Here is a 20,629-nt window from a genome sequence, read left to right as displayed (position 1 = left end):
CGAACAAAAACTCACCATACGACGTTACATTAGTTCGCATTTTTCATTTGTTTTTCTTACTACAGTTATTTTTTTAAATGTATTACTTGGCTTTAATTTGAGTATGTTTTTCGCGTTGGAACGAATTATTTGGTTTTACATGTAATCGTATGGGAAAAGATGATCCACCTTACGACATTTTCATGATACGATCTCAGTTTCGGAACGGATTAATTTCGTATCCTCAGGTACCACTGTAGTCTATAGAATTTTGTAATATAATATGCTATAACTGAGTGGCTGACTTTTTAAATCAAGAAATATGCAAAGTACAAATATTGGCGTATGAACTAGCCAAAAAATTAAAAACGAAGTTTTTATAAAATAAATAAATTGAAAATATTTGTTTGAAAGGCTCACCAGTGGCCAAACGGTTCCGTTCTCTGCACACTGTGGGGGGGGGCTCGGTCGTGGGTTCGCGCCTCGCCCAGACGGGCTGGCCACGTGGAGTTTTCCGGGTTTTTTCCACGTCTAACGCCTCAATAGGGGCCAGTTACCATTAAAGCCCTCGCGGAATGCATTATTCTCCTCGTAATGACCACCATAAACGCATACAACTGGCGGCCGGACGGCCGAGCGGTGGCAGTCTACCGCTCTGGGGGACCCGGGTTCAAATCCGAACGGGTCGAAAAATCCCCAGGAATCTCTCGGGAGTAGTCCGTTCGGTTATGTCGGGCCCCGTCCCTCACCACCCGGCAGCCCCATTGGTGGCCTGGCCGAACCCATAATGGGCCTGCAAAAAAAGAGGCCTTCTTAGTGCCCACAGGGCGGAAAGAGTAAAAAAAAAAAAAAAAAAAACGCATACAACTACTATTACGTGGCAAATACAAAACTTACCACGGGGCGATATGGTCCCGCGGCAAAGTAAACAAGAAATTTATGCCCAACTAGCTGACACAAGATTTGTTTATAAATTAATTACAAATCCACAACTTTAAATTAACTTTTTACAAAATCCATTTATTATTGTAATAAATTTGAAGATTTGAAAGTTCTTACAATACTTACAAAGCGGTGTAGATAATCTGATAGAAAAAAAACATTGATTATAATGAAAAATTAACAAGTAGTCTATCTTATATGTTATACGAGTCTCGGGATTGTAAATTTTTGTAAAAATGATCAGAAAAAATTTTAGGAAAAACATTACAAAATGGAATAATTAATAACTTTAGTAGATGTATATAGGGCATATTCAAAATCTCAGCATCAATCCAGTGGTAAAGCTGCCGGAAGCGATGCAACTGCTGGGGTTTCGAGAGAACACAAACGCTGACTACTGGGATATTGGGAAAGAAAAACCAGAAAATGGCAAATGACGTGAAATTTATTTTTTGAACTTATTTAATAAGAATAACTTAATGAAAAATGAATATTTAGAAAAGAAAAAGAGGAATGAAGATTTTGAATTTCGTTTTCAGGTTTTTCTATCAATCTTAACACAATATAATCATGCACTGAATTATCTTCGGACTGATTAAAGAGCCTGCGAAGACAAATCGAAAGCATACAGCACCAACGTTGGTACAAACTGTACAGCAATGTCTGAACGTTCAGATCGCATGTAAATGGTCGAATTTTGCGAAAACACAAAGATGTTCTATAATGGCATATTCGATAATTTATTCTGGTCCGTAGGTGCAGGAGTGGATCTAGGTGTTTCGGGACTTAGGCTTATTGAAGTCCAATGGGGCCCCATTTTTTGTTAGATTAAGAATCTTTAAATTGGAGTTTAAAATTTATTTCTAATAACATCAAAATCAGAGTTGAAATATATTTATTTATGAAATGGTGTTGAATGACAAATTTTATATCTTATATAGAAAAACATAAGAAATAAAGAAATATTTACATTGATTAATTACTGACCAATTACGTTACATTGATTACAATAAAACAAATAATACTATAAATTATCATTATTATTATGTTATTAATATAAACTATTTTTTACTATACGATAAGTGCTCATTGTTAATGAAAAAGTATTAAAAATTTATGATAATAATTCAATTTTTGCTCTATTTAAGCCCTATTAGTCTCTACGTTGACCCGCCCCTGCATAGGTGCCTGATTAACGAAGTTCTAATGTATTTACAAAACTATTTATTAATGTTTAAAAAAAAATTGGAAATCGTAAAAAATAAAATATTAATAAAAACGTTTCATTCTTGAGTGCTCTCGATAAATACCTTATTGTCATCAAATGAATGACGCACGGGAATTCAATTTTATTGTTATCTTAACCAAAAATAAGAAAACAATAAAATTGAATTCCTATTGCTTCATAAACATCACTTTAGGAAAATCTTAAGAATTTTTTGGGGGGGATACGTTAGGAAATATTTGGCTCCGTCCCTCACCATCCGGCTGTCCCGTTATGGGCCTGGCCGAATCCATAAAGGACTTGCTAAAAAGACCCTTCTAATGTCCATCTGACGGAAAGAGTTTTAAAAAATAGTTTTAGTTATTTCTTTATGGTATATAGTTACCATTTACCAGACAGAACTGATGGTAATTCATTATCATTTGAATTATAAAGCCCACCAGTGGCCAAGCAGTTCCGTTCCCTGAACACTGGTAGTTCGGTCGTGGTTTCGCTCGCCAGGGCAGGCTGACCACGTAAAGTTTTCTAGGTTTACTTCACGTCTTTAACGTTTTAATAAGAGCCAATTACTCTTAAAAGACCTCCCGAATGGCATCCCCTTAGGCGGATTGCTCAAGTGTTGCGTTGTCGTAACAAACAAACATTGAATTACAAAACTTAAGTATGCACATGAAATATATCTTCATAAATAATTACGATACTCAAAAACATTTCATCACTAACAGGAATCTAATTATTTATGCAAAAGAATCGTATTCTACATACAAAATTTGAATTAAAAAATCATTTATTTTTGTATAAATGCTAAATATAAATTAAAATATTAATCCCTCAAAAACTAATTATTAAATTTTTATAGACATGCTAAAAACTTATAAGAAAGAATTACGGTACATTCGAAAAATACATAAAGTTAAAACTATATATATAAAATTATTTTGTTGCCTACTTATGTATTAAGCGCTCAACATAAATAATAAAATTAATTAAAATTGCTTAGAGTAATTATGTAACAACTTTCTTGCGATAATTAATGCAGTCCTTTTGTAAGTACAATACGTGTAAAATATCGCTAAGTAGAATTGTTCTAATATTATTATAAATAATATTAAACTGAAGCTAAAAATATATATGAAATATAGCGTAATGCAAGTAAACAAAACAATGTTATGTTAAATACCTTAAAAGATGATCTTGTGTGAATAGCTTCTTCTGCTGATATATAGATTGTTATTAAAAATCAGCGACGGGGATTTATTAAAAGAAAAACAATCGATCGGTTTCTTTAGATGTTTTGATAATTCTGCAATGCTCAAGTGATTTTATACTTCGATATTCGCAATCTCATTGGCTATTTATACTTGCGTGACTATACTTTAACATACAGTACTTTAATATGGACGGCCGGATGGTCGAGCGGTTAATGTGTCATTCCACCGCTCTGGGGACCGGAAAGGAATTAAAACGGGTCGAAAAAGCTTTAGGATGTTTTTGGGAGGTGTTCTATCCCGGATATGTCGGGGGCCCGTCTCTCACTATACAACTGCTCATTGCTGTTCACCGGATGTCGCCCCATTGTGGTGGGCCGAACCCACGATGTGCTTGGTAAAAGGCTCTCTTATTTGACCACAGGGCGAAAAGAGTAAAAACAAAGTACTTTAAAATGATTTATTCCAGTTCTCATTGGCTTCCTTGACTTTTGCCTTGATTTGCAATTCAAATTATTTTACCTGAGAAGGCGTTGACTAATAGTAAACGACCGTGAAAACAGACTAATTAATAACAATAAATCATAATTTTTATATCTATCAATCGAATGTAAAATAATGATTCTAGTTGTTTGTTGTTTTAAAATGTTTAATTAATTTAACACTGTTTATTTACAAAATTTGAAAGCAATCCAACATAAAGTAATTAACATATTTCTCAATACTAAACAATTATTCAAAGAACCAGAATCATAACTAGAGCCGATATTGGGGGGACGGAATTAGAACGTGCAAACCTACATTTACCATTGTACCACTGTGGATGTAGCCATTAGTCTATGGATGAAGAGTAACCTCTTACATAAGTATAAGTGCTGCCTATTCCTGTACTAATTTGATTCTTAATTTATTTATAAAGGTAAAGGTTGCCCGGCTCTCTGGCCTCTCTTCCCTGGTTACGTTACTGAAAAGGATAATTAATTGAAAAGACTTTCGCTTAGTTACGACTTAACCTAGGTTCAGTTGATACTGTTGTAAAAACAAAGTTCATTGACTTTTAGGTGTTTCAACTCGTTTCATCTTGGTATGTGATACTCGTCCGAAGACTAAAAGTTGTGGTTCTTCGATATTTTACGCCACTTTCATGTTCTATAATACGTAAGTTTAAAGTTACTTTTCGTTGCCTCGATAAATATTAAAGTTTTTATTCTTGGCGGACGCTTTGTATATTAAAATAACTGCAATGTTTCTACACTTAAAATATCGAATTTATGAAATTATGTCTGCAAAAATATAATGTTTTTAAAAATAATGTGAAAGATAAAATAAAAGTATGCATCTATGTCCTTAATTTAATCAAAATTATTCTTTTAATCACTATATCAGTGTATTTCTATTAATAGGACTTATCATACTGGTGTTCAAGATTGCAGACTCACAGTTACACAGATTAAAATTGTTTTATTTTCAATTACCTGGTAATTTCAATTACCAGGTAATTGAAAATAAAACAATTTTAATCTGTGTAACTGTGAGTCTGCAATCTTGTACACCAGTATGATAAGTCCTATTAATAGAAATACACTGATATAGTGATTAAAAGAATAATNCAGTTTTCATGCAGCTTTTAATATACGAGAAAGAATTTCTTAATATATATATATATATAAATATATATATTAAGAAATTCTTCCTAATATATTAAGAAAATCAGTCTCCCCCTTTTTCAGTGCCGTAACTAGCCATTCTTATGCCCTGTGCAAGAATTTGCATTTAGGCCCCTTAATCAATTAGGTTTGGAAAAATAATAAAACAAATACATGCATTTTGGGCCCCTTCCAAGTGACCCTGTGCGGGTGTACACCTGTTGCACCTGCCTAGTTACGGCACTGCCTTTTATGAACCCCATGAATCACATAACGATGACCTATAATGATGGGTATGATTAAAAGACCCTCTTATGTGATTCATGGGGTCCATAAAGGGGGAGACTGATTGGTGAGGGACGTACCTGACATATTCTGGACAGATCTATGAAAAATTTCTAGGGTTCATCGTCAGAACTCGATTCTGGATCCCCAAGAGTGGTACGCTGATGCCTTAACCGCATCGGCCATTCGACGTTTTTCTTTTAACAATTTTTTCCGCCTTGTGGCACTAAGAGAGCCTTTTTAGCTAGATCATGCGCGGTCGGGTGGTGAGGAACGAGGTCCGATTTATCGGGATGAACTACCTCTAAAAATTTCTGAGGTTTTTCGACTCATTCGGATTCGATTCCGGAGGCTCCAGAGTACTAACTAACCTTAACTGCATTGGCTATCTGGCCGTTAATAATAGCCTATAATTATGTTTACTTAATGAAAATCGTCGATGAAACATGCTAAACGATATTTAAATACTTTAACATGTAATAATTTAAATAATTTAATATTTATTTTAAATAAATATTAAATTATTTAAATTATTACATGTTAAAGTATTTAAATATCGTTTAGCATGTTTCATCGACGATTTTCATTAAGTAAACATAATTATAGGCTATTATTAACGGCCAGATAGCCAATGCAGTTAAGGTTAGTTAGTACTCTGGAGCCTCCGGAATCGAATCCGAATGAGTCGAAAAACCTCAGAAATTTTTAGAGGTAGTTCATCCTGATAAATCGGACCTCGTTCCTCACCACCCGACCGCGCATGATCTAGCTAAAAAGGCTCTCTTAGTGCCACAAGGCGGAAAAAATTGTTAAAAGAAAAACGTCGAATGGCCGATGCGGTTAAGGCATCAGCGTACCACTCTTGGGGATCCAGAATCGAGTTCTGACGATGAACCCTAGAAATTTTTCATAGATCTGTCCAGAATATGTCAGGTACGTCCCTCACCAATCAGTCTCCCCCTTTATGGACCCCATGAATCACATAAGAGGGTCTTTTAATCATACCCATCATTATAGGTCATCGTTATGTGATTCATGGGGTTCATAAAAGGCAGTGCCGTAACTAGGCAGGTGCAACAGGTGTACACCCGCACAGGGTCACTTGGAAGGGGCCCAAAATGCATGTATTTGTTTTATTATTTTTCCAAACCTAATTGATTAAGGGGCCTAAATGCAAATTCTTGCACAGGGCATAAGAATGGCTAGTTACGGCACTGAAAAAGGGGGAGACTGATTTTCTTAATATATTAGGAAGAATTTCTTAATATATATATTTATATATATATATATATTAAGAAATTCTTTCTCGTATATTAAAAGCTGCATGAAAACTGATTGTCTCATTTATTCAAGTTTTCTGAACGTCATAATTTGAATTTTTAATTTTATTCCTTTGGCAGTCTACCTTGACTGCCAAAGGAATAAAAAAGCAGTCTACCTTGACTGCTTTTTTATTCCGCCCAAAGGAAAATTTAAAAACATAATAAATTATAATTATATTGAGTAACATAAAACGAGAAAATGTATAAGTAAATACAGTAAAACCTGTTTATGGCGGCCTCCCACGGTTCTTTCAAAAAGTGGTCTTTTAGACAGGTGGTCCTGTCTTTTAGACAGGTGGTCCATTTCCGTACGTATTTTGCGTACTTTTTAGCCATTTCCACTAAGCAAAACTGAAGATGAGCAAAAATAAGCGAATTTTTTCAACGATAGGGCTATATTGTTATTGTATTTTATTCTTATCGGATACTGTAACTCGATTTACAGGAGTCGTTGTGATTTTATAAGACAGATTTAATACCAATATTTTAAAGATTAATACTATAGTCGCATTTTCTCGATTATAATGCACACTTTCTTTTTTCCGACTTAATTAATTCGACTCGGTTCTTTTCGTTCTCTCCTCAGTTACGTGTATTACGTCATCAATATACAAGCGCGTCCTATCTCTCCATCACTTTGCTTTTGGTTTTCGTTAGTTTAATCTTATTTTAACTTTAAAAATACTGTATTTTTTAATATTTAATATTTTCTTAATTAATTAAGTACAATAAGAAAAATTATTAATTAATAATAAAACGATTTTATTATTTTTTCTCATTATACGATTTCATTACAATCGCGGAATCGAAAAAGGAAGTAAAACTGATTTTTGCATTAATGCGTTTATTGTTTTTTGAATATTTTGCCTGCGAAAATTACTTGGATATTATTTTTCTAAAAATATCGTGGAAATAAGGTAGGTTGATACAGAAACTATTTATCGCACGTGTACTGTATATGAGCTTCAAAATAAATAAATAAAAATAGATTTTATCAAACGATGAGATCAGCCGATTAATTGTATCGTGTACAATATTTTACACCCCCAAGGAAAATACTGTAGGTCTAGGGTAAAATAAATTTTGTTTTCCCACAGTTAAACTTCGCCGCTAATTGCTGTTGTGATAACTTTAATACGATCTTCTAACGACAGCACTTTGCATTTCGGACATTTTCCAACAAACTGAAATGAATTTCCTTTGTTGCTAGACTAATTTATTAACACCTGCACCTAATTTCAAGGGTGGGAGAAGTGCCCGGGATGGGTTCGAACGAGAGTTTAGACTAATTCATTATATTAGGAGGTGGAAACGTTGTTGAGATGGGTTCTTACAATAGTTTAGACCAGATACATTCGCGAAAGTGGTCGCTTATTACAGGTGTTGTATGTTGTTTCGGACCAAAAATCGATGCCCGCGGTCGCGTTACACAGGTGGTCGTTTAATACAGGTAACTTATACGAAGACTCTATGGATAAACTATTCCGTGCCAGAAATTTTTGCCCGTTTTGACAGGTGCCCGTGGAATGCAGGTGGTCGCCTAAGCAGTTTTCACCGTATTTAAATTTTGCGCTTATCTACCTCATTCACTTTTATATATATATAAGATTTATATTGTATAAAAAATTTATAAAATTATCATAAATAAAAAATACTTTTAAATATACAAGGTTTAGACAAAAACGTTGTACCAGGCTACACGCCATCTTGCTTCCGTTACATATTAGCTAAATACAAGAAGCTGCACGAAAGTATGGATAATCGATAGTGTTGTCGCCAATGCATTCCCGACTTCCTTTCTCGTGGGGCTAAATTCGATCTTGGCTCCTATGAAAAATAAACACAAAGTTTAAATTACAAAGTCGCGTGGGGAATCAAAATCAGTACAAAATGTATTTTTGTCTGGTTAAAATATTCAAAGGAGAAGAGACTAGAGCCAGGGGTCGCCAAAGTGGTCGATGCCGACCCCTGGGGTCGATGTAACATTCTTGGGGGTCGATTATCAAGCTTAAGCTAAGGGAGAGCTAAGGATCAAGCTTATCTGTCTCACTGATTGTCAGTTACAAAAATTATTATTAATAAATTTACAATCAATGAAAAATATGCAAAATTAAAAGAAATGTATTAAAATAGTAAGTGCTTTTTTTGCTTGTAACAAACTTTTTGATGGAGGTCGATGCTATGTGAAGTTTCGTAAACTTGTAGGGGGTCGATGATCAAAAATGTTTGGCGACCCTTGGACTAGATACATCTAAAAACGAATGGTGAAGCTTCTCTGAGTTTTTCTTGAGTGTTCAAACCATGCCATACGTCATCTATAGCCCACTACCGATTATCTATACTCTCATGCATCTATATTTGGCTAATTTGTAGCAGAGACCGGATGGCTGAGTGGTTAACGTTTTCTGTACTGATCTGGATATCTGACATCAAATCGGGACGGGACGAAAAAGCCCGGGTATTTTTCGGTAGTAATCCGACATATCCAGACAGATATGTCGGGAACCGTTGTCATCACCCAATCGGCTCATTGTATGTCTGGCAGAACCCAAGATGCGCCTGAAAAAAGCAAAAAGAATTAAAAGAAGTTATATATATTATATATATAATATTAATTAATAATTAAGACATCCTATATATCTATAGATATGTAGGGTGTCTTAGTTAAACGTTTCAGAACTTCTAAGAGGGGTAGGGTGCATCCCGACGACTCGGAATCATATAGCAATTATTAAAACAATATATATATATATATATATATGTGAAGAAAAGTTAACCTNCAGAACTTCTCAGAGGGGTAGGGTGCATCCCGACGACTCGGAATCATATAGCAATTATTAAAAGAATATATATATATATATGTGAAGAAAAGTTAACCTGGTTAATGTTTTTGTGTATAATGGTATTTATGAGCTGAATAAAGTCTAACAAATATTTAACAAGAGTGTTTCTTGTAAAATGAAATTTTTTGCCTTGATAAAATTTTACAAACACAATAACATCATTATAATAAAGAAGAGGAATCAGGACCACTCCCAACTTTCTTTGGATGCCTAGCATCCGTTCAAGAGTCAAAGTATATATGTTTAAGAGCTTTCCCATGTTTGGTTTGGCCTGCTGCCAGGACAGCTACCTATTTTAAAGCTTGTTTGCGTATCATGCAAATGTAAAATAATTCGCAAAAATTTGTAATTAGATAATAATAGTTCAAAGAATATCTAAATATATCAATTACTAGACATCAACGTAATCATTAAATAACCCTGCTAACATTTTCCGCTTACAATGAAACACTATAATGAACTTAAAATAATTTATGATAATAATCAACTTTCATATGCGATTTAAAAAGATAATTTATACATCAATATAACATTTAAAATTAAGATTTTAGAGTTTGCAATTGATAACATCAGTCAAAATTTCACGTTTTTATTATTTTAAAGTTAGCCCATAATAAAATATAATTTTTTCTTCTTTTAAATAATTAATCAGTTTTATGTGATGCCAAAAGTTAATTGTCTTTTATTTATTTTATATCTGATGTACAGAAATCAAACCAGAAAATTTGAAATATGTAATAATAATAATAGCCATATTTGTGTTTCTTGATATCTAATTTTAGATATTTTATTGCAATAAATTGACAAAAAATTTTCATTTATTTGTGATAAGTTATTTATCATCGGTAATTTATCATGGTCTGATATACTTTTATCAAAATATAAATGTTTACTTTATTAAAATAAGCAAATTTCATTTTATCAGTGGCATATCCAGTCTTATTTATGTCCAATTACAATTAAAGTTGTTACAGACTTACAGTATTATAATTGTTACTCTCAAATGTATAATTTAACAGACATATTTGAGACCAAGATATTAATCAAAACAAACATAATGTAAACATACACTCGATGTAAGTTGTTATCATTCACGTAATATGAATATACAGTATTTAAACCAGGAGTGGCCAAACTGTGATTGGTAGGTCGTATGCGGCTCTTCTAGATCCTTATTGCGGTTCTCACGTATACAATTTATTTTTATGAACTTGGTACATACCGGTACTACTTACACACACATATATAATATTTTTGTAAGTTTTCTGATTATTATATAGTGTAAGTGAAACTCGCAACTTAATCTCGAACAGGCAACAAAGCTTAGGTCATATTCATAATGTCGAAGGAGTTAAACAATATCTCAGAATGGGTAAAGTTTAAGAAACGAAATGTGGCACTGTAGCTTGTGTATAAAGGGACATTGATACTATTAAATTTTGGTTCTTAATTAAAGGTCGACAGGGTGAAGACATAAAAGTGCTCATGTGTCATATCTCTTTATGAATATTTTACTCGTTATTAGCGTTCAAAATTAAAAAAATAATAATAAAATTTGTTTCTACCCTCAAAGTAAACTTTTTTGTCATTTTATAATAGTGTGGGTAGCCTGAGGTAGGACGAAGTCGTACCTAGTTTTGATAGGCAACAGTTTGGTGAGAACTGCCCACTGGTCAGTGGATGGCTTGGATTCTTTTATCAGGTCGAGTGGAGGAGGGGAGAGGGGTCGTCTGTAAAGTGTGAGCGATACTCGGAGTAAAGACGACTTTTAACAATAAAACAAACATTTATTTAGACAACAAAATATCCTACCATACAGGGATTAACTATTCGCGCGTAATTCGAAGTGACAGCGCCGAGAGAGAGTTTACAATACTTGGTCATACCTCTGGTTGATTCGAACTCGTTCTTGATTCGAAGGGTTTATGATCTTGATCGGGTAGGCTTCGGGAAGATCGGGATCTTCTCCGTGGGGCGTCGGGGAGGCGGTCTCGCACGTTCCTCGGCGTGGGGGTGTTGGATCGCGGCAGGAGTCAATCGCCCCCCTTTCGATCGTCACCTCTCGTATATACCCTCGGGTCCCGTGGTCGATTTTCACCAATCATAGAATTTTTTGAATAAGGTCCGGGTGATTCAGTTGCGGGTTCCGTTGGGAAAGGAAGTTACTCCGGGAACGGAAAGATGAATATCCTCCCTCGGAAAATTTCGAAAAACAAAAGGGAAAATGGAGGGTTTCTTTGTTAAAACTAATTTATAGTTTAATATTGTAATTATGTTGATTTATTTAATTTTTCTTGATTCGGTCTGCTTCTCACAATAGTACAGTAAAACCCGTTAAGATGTTCTTGNGTTGTAATTTGATTCATGATATTAAGTAAATTTTAAATTAGTAAGATAAGTAATATAAAAAAATATTATTGAATTTAGAGTATTGTTTCGTTATTAATACATTGTTACATGCATGGAGTATAAAGTATCGGCTGATCGTAATTAAAACACCCAATGTAATGATGCCAATAAAATTTATTTAGCGTTTTAACCAAATAGAGTATGGTGACATTTCAGAACACCAGGAAGACATTTCGGCAAAAGATATTTTCTGTAAAGGCATTAACAAATTCAACTGACAAAGCTTAGGATGAAAAAGCTGCATCACCCATATATGGGTAATATGACAGTCAACATGACTCTAGGAGAAGTATTAGAGTTTCTCAAACGGGATTCCGGTTGGTATTTTAACCCGGGAAATTCTTTTTATCACGGAAAATCCCGCAAATTTTTTCGAAGTTTACTTTTTGTGTGTGTTGAGGAAATTTTGCAAATCGAAAATATAATTAACTCATAAACTGTTAGAATATATTTGTATTTATTAATTTTCAGCATGCTTATTAGTTTTTTNACCCGGGAAATTCTTTTTATCACGGAAAATCCCGCAAATTTTTTCGAAGTTTACTTTTTGTGTGTGTTGAGGAAATTTTGCAAATCGAAAATATAATTAACTCATAAACTGTTAGAATATATTTGTATTTATTAATTTTCAGCATGCTTATTAGTTTTTTATATTTTTACTTGTTGTGCATCTCACAGATTATCAATAATCAACATGTAGTTTATTTGTGACAGGATTCTGCAAATTCTTTACTTGTCAAAACCTGTAATATTTTGAATAATTGCGCCGATGCTGAATTAATTTTATCTGTTAATTATACCCAGTAGTTTCAATAACTGCATTACGCCAGGTTGCGCAAATTGTGCAAGGATACAAACGACTAACGAAGTGTGCAACTATGAGATTTTTTTTCACAAACTTGATTATTAATTCCAAACGAAGCGCCGAAAGGCCAATGGCCATAGGGTCGTATGATTAAATAAATAAAAAATAAAATAAAGAATTATCTAGCTGTAAGCTTAATGCCGCTATCAAAGCAACCGAGGTAGACAAATGAAGAATACGTGAGAGCAAAGAAGTACTGCAACGCATCTCGAAAATTGAACCCGTAGCAATGTTCGATGCTACGAGTACAAAAACACGTAACATTTGTGTTTTCCTAAAATCATTAAAGACGATTCTTCCCACATCCATTGAATTGGAAAGGGCATTTACAGTAACGGGACTTTTCATTATTAAAATAATAACCAGATTGAGTGATCGGATATTGACCAACTTTGATTTTCAAAATCTTATAAAAATCTACAATAATATTTTGTATTATGTTTAATTTAAATGACGAAAATTACCTTCTAAGTTAGAAGTTTGATCTAAGTTCAGCAGTTTCCAACAAACTTTTATAAGTTTTTTCTATTTGTGAAAATTTCTACGTAATTCAGAGGTGATTTTAATATATATTCTACACAGCATTATGAATATTATGATTTTGGAGGTCGCAGAACGTATTAAATTACTTTTCAAAATGAAAAATAATCATATTATTCGATTTCAAAATATTTTTTATATTTTAAAAATAATTAATTATATTCCGGGATCCTGGGAAACAGTTCACTTTTTCCCCGAAATCCCGGGACAAGCAAAAGACCGGGAAATGAGAAACCCTATTCAATACATAAGTCGATGACGAATAAATCGATTGGTGATTGCCTAGCGCAAACAAAAATATTTCAACCACTTTGTAAGAATATAGGTGATACCATTCCATTCAAGACGCTGGTGAAGTGGTCAAGATTACTCGCAGTGGCGTGGTGTGACATTTAATGATAGTGTTAGGGCCGAACAACCCTCAATAAAGTGTTATTTTAAATTTTAATTATTGGAAACTTTAATCGGTTAAATTCAAGCGTTTTATCGAGTTAGGCTAAAAGCCATAAAAATTATTTCCCACGGAGTTTGTTCCTTGTTGAGTCGGATCCAGTTAGTCAGGGATGTGTCACCAGAAACTTTCGATGGAGAACCCATATTGGACGCCAGACCCTTAACAACAACCACCTGACCTAATGGAAAAACCCAAGAGGATTTACAAAGAAAAAACCAAAAACCCTCAAGAAGAGAGTCTTCTTCAAAAGTCCGTCCAACAAAGTCGTCCACCAGAAACAAAATCGTGACCCAGGATTAAATCCGAGAGAAAAAATCGTGCCTGGTTAAGCCTCTACACTCCTCCGTGCCTCCACACCAGTAAACGGATAAGATTCGGATCTAGTTGAAAGAACAGTCCATCGACAAAGTATTTATCAACCCGCGATTCTTTTGTAAACTCTCTCTCTCGACGGGCCTCTCTTGAATAGGGGAACTATGACTGAAATTGACTCTCTTTGTATTTCCTTTAGTTTCATTAAAATTGTTAATTGTTAGCAACCATGGAATCCGATTAAGTTACTTCCTCGTCTCTCTCCTCACCTCTACTCCGAATCCAATCGCTCACCCGCTACCGCTCGCGTGACGTAACGTCGCGATTTCCGAGTCCTGCGAGATTCCGTGGTGTCAGATTCAGGTCTCCTGACGTGGTGTCAAAGAGACACCGACCCTACGGTCACAATAGGGAAGCTGTGTTTCTGTAAGAAGCTGACTTCCAGGGCAACCAGTTAATTGCTCGTCAGTGATGGTGTAGGGTCCATTCGTATTTGTTTGTTTGTTCGAAAAGGCCAGTAAAAATCGTAGACATCTGTAAATGTATTTTAAGTATTAAAATTACATTTTTAATCGCTAGCGACGATATAAGAGCTAAAATTAAAATTAAACGTACATAAAACGTACTAAGTACATAAAACATTATTTAAATCACTCTTCACTGACAGTTTTTCGGGCAAAAACAGTTGTCAAGTAGAAATAGAAAGACGCATTTTGTAAAGAAATTGTTGCCACAAACTACAATCACTCGCAAATATAATGTCTGTTTTAATAAGAAGACTGTAATTAAACAGATTTTTTCATGTGACAAACTGGGGATTACTGTATGATAGTCTTAACGAATACTAGAAGGCTTTCTTTATTTTGTTTTATCTCACATTTTTATTATGTTCATTACATTCATTACACTGAATTATCCTACCCTACGAATTGTATTCGATCAAATGAATGGGCATACGTTTCATGAGAGATCTATAAAGGGGATGCCACGCGAGAGGATTTTTACGTAAAACTGTCCTTTGTTTTACTGTTAGACATATGAAAACCTCCGGAAAATTCCACCTGGCCAGACCGTCAGTCAGCAGAGTATCTGAGATCGACTATCAGAGTTCGGTAGTTATCTCCACTTCAGATTGCACACTCAAATCCCATATGGCATTTGCTGTCACGCACAATAGACAATTTGTCGAAGGATACACAAGAGAACACCCGTTATATAAAAACGACACCTAATTATAAATATGTGCATTCACTTACATAATTTATGAAACATCGTTTTATCAGAAAATTTTAAGTTTTACGGACACTTTCTGAATTATCGTGTCTAGTAAAATAAAGTGAATAACAACTTCAGTATATACATTAAGGAAAATGTGACAATGCTGAAGCGCACCCTATTGCTTCGGCACCACGTGACCAACACATTGGGGATGACTAGTTCGTCAGGACTGACATTACTGTGTCTAACGGACAGACACAGAAATTTTTTTTTTTTTTTTTTTTTTTTGTTTTTCGCGAGAGGCGTTCGGATTTGGAATGGAGACAGATTGGGCGAAAGAAGTGCACTTTAAGACTCGATTACGAAAAATAATACCCGTTTATTGATTATATAAACTATTTACACATATGAGCTTTAAGCGAGAGAGAGTTTACAAACGTTCGCACCGGGCATTTACCTAAAGATCCCTCTCTTGATTTGGGCTGTTTTTTCGGAGGAGGATACACTATACTCTTTGTTGGGTACTTGGGGTCATCGGTTAAGCTCCTGATCGCTGGCTATTGGCGGAGTATCGGCAGCAAACTGTATCCGAGTGCACACACACCACCAACCTTCAAAACTCTCTGTCGCGTCATCGGACCCGTTCTTTTATTTCGGCGGTCCTGCCCCTCTCAACTCTTGTCCTTTTCATGGTAAAATCGTTCTACGGTCCAATGACGATTTTTCCTTTAGTTCCCGGTGACACATTCCATGTGTCACCTTAAACAAGGAAGCAAATCCGTTAGAAAAGTTATAATCATATTCTTTATGTTTTTCTTTAATATATAATATATAAACGGCTTGCTGTATGGTATATTACAAATGTAAATCCGTCTCTGTAATCCAAAAAAACACACTTTGGTAGACGTATCACACAGCAATTTCTAGTTAGCAAATTATTTATTTTCCATCGAACTACAAATATATTTCGGGTTGGTATAATGTACTCCAACCCCTCCTTAGTGCTAGTTCAAATAAACAAGAAATATTAAAACAATCATGTTATATCATAGAAACAAATCAAATCATAAAAAACACATTTTCACATTATGTAAATTACAAAAAAAAAATTTTTTTTAATTTACGTATTATAATTTGTAATTTACGTAATTGTAACGGGTAATATTGGAAAGATTTTAAAATACAGCTTTTAAAGTTGTGTCTTTAAGAGCTGTATTTTAAAATCTTTCCAATGTTACCCGTTGTACACCGTGGTTTTAAAAGACAGAACCATAGTATTGCACTGAAGAGGGACTTAACATTTATATAAGTCCGAAATGCATATGTGGAAACAATAAAAGAAGTGTCTAACCTAAAGGCTGTAATGATAGTCTACCGAACTTAATGTCGGATTAAGGAGACAAGACATACGTTGAACATAAAAACAGCTATCCAAAAGTGATATGTTAAAATATTATTTTAAGTTGTCGTGTTTTAATTTACTTGGATATTAGAACAAATTGTAAAAATTATTATTGCAAATTAATTTTATAATAATTAGAAAGAACTCATGTGAGTGATGTCATGCACACTAATTCTATGACAGTTCTCCACACTTTTTCTCGGCACTTACATGCAACTCCTCTCACACTTCATAAGGCTGGCTTCTTATACGACTGCCTGTTTTGCATATTTCGCGACACGTAACCATGATTGATAGTAACGTAACATATTTGCATACTTCCACCTACCTCTGCAGTGAATTGCAGCCTCTCAAATGCAGATTGCTTTCCGGACATGAACATTTTCTTCTCCGTGCTTAACTTTTGGCAGTACGTGTATAAAAATTATTTTTAAATATATTTCATAACAAATGGCCAGCACTCAATTTTTTAAATTGTTTATATGTTTTTTAAACAAATATTCTTTGCCCGAAAAGTTACGCAACTTGTTGTTAGTTTCCATTCTGTTTAAATAGACGAAAAAGACATATTTTTGTGCATTTGTCTCATAAGTTAGCCTGCTTTTCTGGCATCACAATTTGAATATATTTACAACCTACAACGGGGTCGATCTGTATAACTGTTGGGGGCAGGCATGAATACGAATAAGAAGAATTCCGTCGTTTGAACTTTTATCTGTTTTTATTATTGTATAAAATAAAATACGTTATAGCGGAAACAGTTTCCTCATACAAAAATATCGGGGAGGGAGATATTTTCTTTCTGTCCCATATGTATTGATGTCCATGGCAACGAATAGTTATTTTGTATGCACAGAATTAAAAAGTTATAAAATACTAAACTTATAATATAAATATCGATAATACTTCGTTAGTATATTTAATTAAAATCTATAAGGAGAGTAGTATCGAGATAACATCTATCAAATAGAAGAGAAGTTTAATTTGAAATGTAACATGCAAGAATAAAGTTAGTTATCCATCTTTACGACTTTGCAACATAAATATTAATAATATCCCGAGATATCTCGGGCAAGTTACATAGCGTTACGAAAAACACGGGCGTTTGGGCCCCCAATTTTTTTTTTGAATTTTTGAAATGTTTTTTAGGTCCCCAAAATTTTTCAAAATTTTTTTCCCGTGCGAAAAAATTTTATCGCGATTTTAAAAAACCTTTAATGACGCGCGCTTCACGCTTTATTGCTTTTTAATTGTTTTTTAATGGGAGTTTGATATCAAATTTCATTCATCGTTCTAAAGTTGTAGTGCACCGATTTTCCTTCGGTAAAGTAATTTAAAGCTAGTTTCTGATGTCAAAAACAATCTCCAATAGTTTTTTAATTTTTTTAATTAATAGATTTTATTATATATAAGTTTAATTAAGCCGGGGGGTCGGAAATCGCAATAAAAATTTTAATTTTTTAAAAATATTTAAAAATATACGACCAAATAGTAGTCACCCTACTATAAACCCATCGCCTCCCGAGATTTCTATGAGAATGTCCCGGAAAATCCAATTCCAGCTGTTCTCAAGGTCATCCAGCTGTGTAAACAATGACTCATCGGTGTTATATTTCACAGAAAGACAAGACAAAGGAAAATAAAATTTGAAGCTTTTTATTCAAAATAAACGCATTTCTTTCGTTTTTTTTCAGTTTTAAGTATTTTTTTACGTTTAATTAAATTAATGATTATAAAATATCAAAAATCTCAATGTTCTTAAGGGGTTAATAAATTGCTAAAAATATTTCTTTTTCTAAAATATCCAAGAAAATAATCGAAAAAAATTTCTAAAGTTTTAATACGAATCAAGAAGTTTTATTTACAATTTTTGTGGTTATTTCAGGTTCTAAAAACTGTACCTAAGTTTTCCTTTACTGCCATTTAATGAGAAAGATTTGTTAATCATTTCAAATTATTAATTATTTCTCTTTTTTCCAACCGAAACCTGTTTAGAATTGCTGTTCGTGATGTAAAAGTAATTTTTGAGAATTTTTCCTTCTTCTTTTCAATTGGTCAGAAGAAAAATAATAATATTTGTTTTGTAGCTTGGTATCGTTCGTTTTTATTTAATCCTGTGTACACGACCGTAACTGCTCGCAATATTTTAATAGTAGCCGTAATTCTACTTTACTCTGCAATTTTTACCAATTGTAATTTGATTTATTACTTATAATTATCAAAGCTTTTATTAAAACTAAAACCACACACGAAGACGATCACTTAAAAGTGTTAATCAGAAATTTAAATAAGGTATGTAAAATCATTTTCTATAATTCGTTGTTAATTGTTATGCTCTAAACATAAGGAGTGGATTCTCCTTTAAATAATAATAACAATAATGCTTTAGTTACAGTTTTCATGTTGATCTCAGGATATTTTCTTCGAATTATCCTCAAACAAAAGGCTAACGTTAGATCGTTTTTAATGATGTAAAATTTTACCTACTGTTATTTGTTTTTAATGAAGGTATTTCTTCAAGTCAATGTAACGGGTACTTCTGTGGTTGTATAAAAAAGGATCAATAGTAGTAAATTGTTTCAAACATACTCTTACTTTCATTATAATTTATTATTGTTTTTATTATAATCAATTTGTGCAAAATAAGACGAAGTTTTGTGCTCAATTCGTGAATCTGCAGGTTACACTCTCGAATATTAACTCATTACGAAGAAATTAATTAACCTTGAATTTTTGTTTCTGCGCATGATTAAGAAGTCAACCCAAGCATAAAACACACAATCTTCTATCTAAATTCATGTTTTAATTTAAAGCAAATTAAAGGAAAAACTTTCTTTACAAAGTTAAATTATAGTAATACCTGTTTAGTTTAAGATAATTTAATTTGTAATATTATTAACAATATTTCAAAGTAAATTGTAATATATATAATTATCCTGGATTTTAAGTTAGCTGGAAATTTTTCAAATTCCAATTTAATCCGACTTAAAAATTAACTTTTAAAAATTAAATCCTAATTAAACAGTTCTACGGAATAAATATAGTTTTTAAGGTGAACTTCATAAAGACTTTTATAACTTCGTATATTCAATAAAATACACAGTCATTTAAATTGAAGTTTTATTTTCCATTGTCTCGCCTATCTGTGAAATCTGATGCCAATGAGTAATTGTGTTTACAGCTGGATGACCTTGAAAACAGCTGGTGTTGGATTTCCCGGGACATTCTCATAAAATTCCCGGGAGGACAAGGGTTTAACGTAGGGTGAAAACTAGCTGGCCGTATATTATTAAGCAATGAGCTCGGGCAACAGTGCCTAAGTTTCGGTTATCAGTTACACTCATAACTGAATAATGGAGTCATCAGCTATTCTTCGCGTTACGATTCTAACTGTCAGAAGCCCGGAAGCAACTTGCATTACAAATCGAATTTGTAGTGTAAGTTACTTCCACTTCTATTTTGTCTAAGAAATGGCTTCACATATCTAGAATGAGATTTAAATTCTCTCTGAATATAAAAATATATCAATCACTGAATAGATCTCATTATCTTTGTTATAGTTCAGGGCGTAATTGTCTTTACGATGTATTAGCTTTTATCTATAAAATTCGGACACTTAATTTAAGAAAAGTTTAATTTTATTAATAGATTATAGCTTGTTGCTTACGTAAATTACAAAGGGATATAAAATTTTTGGGGTTACTATACTCGAAGTTTATTCTTTTTCGGGTCGTGATAAAATCGAAACTTTTATTCAACTTTAAATGATTTGATTCAACTGAACTGTAGAATCAAAGGTGATTATCCGGCTCAATTTACCTTCATATCTCACATGGGAAAATCTATGATAGACCAATGTTTGTCCATGGAAGTTCTAAATATGGATATATGTCTGATCACTTTCCTATAAATTTGGTATCAGGAGGGGAAAGGATACAATCAATCTAACGAAACAGTTTGATGTTCTCTCAAATTCGAC

At 33.4% G+C, this 20,629-nt stretch overlaps 1 protein-coding gene across 1 annotated transcript in view; it reads right to left on the bottom strand.

Moving 5' to 3' along the window:
• LOC111631520 (kynurenine formamidase-like) overlaps nt 1-3,758 on the bottom strand; it is a 15,147-nt gene extending 11,389 nt beyond the window's left edge. Inside the window, exon 1 of the mRNA XM_023375776.1 lies at nt 3,327-3,758. The gene's annotated coding sequence lies outside the window, so the exon portion shown is untranslated. The remainder of the gene's footprint in view (nt 1-3,326) is intronic.
• Nucleotides 3,759-20,629: the final 16,871 nt, after the last annotated feature.

This window comes from Centruroides sculpturatus, unplaced genomic scaffold (assembly GCF_000671375.1).
Source record: "Centruroides sculpturatus isolate CEXI.00-Female unplaced genomic scaffold, Cexi_2.0 scaffold692, whole genome shotgun sequence".
Lineage (NCBI taxonomy): Eukaryota > Metazoa > Arthropoda > Arachnida > Scorpiones > Buthidae > Centruroides > Centruroides sculpturatus.
This window is presented reverse-complemented; position numbering and strand designations above follow the sequence as displayed.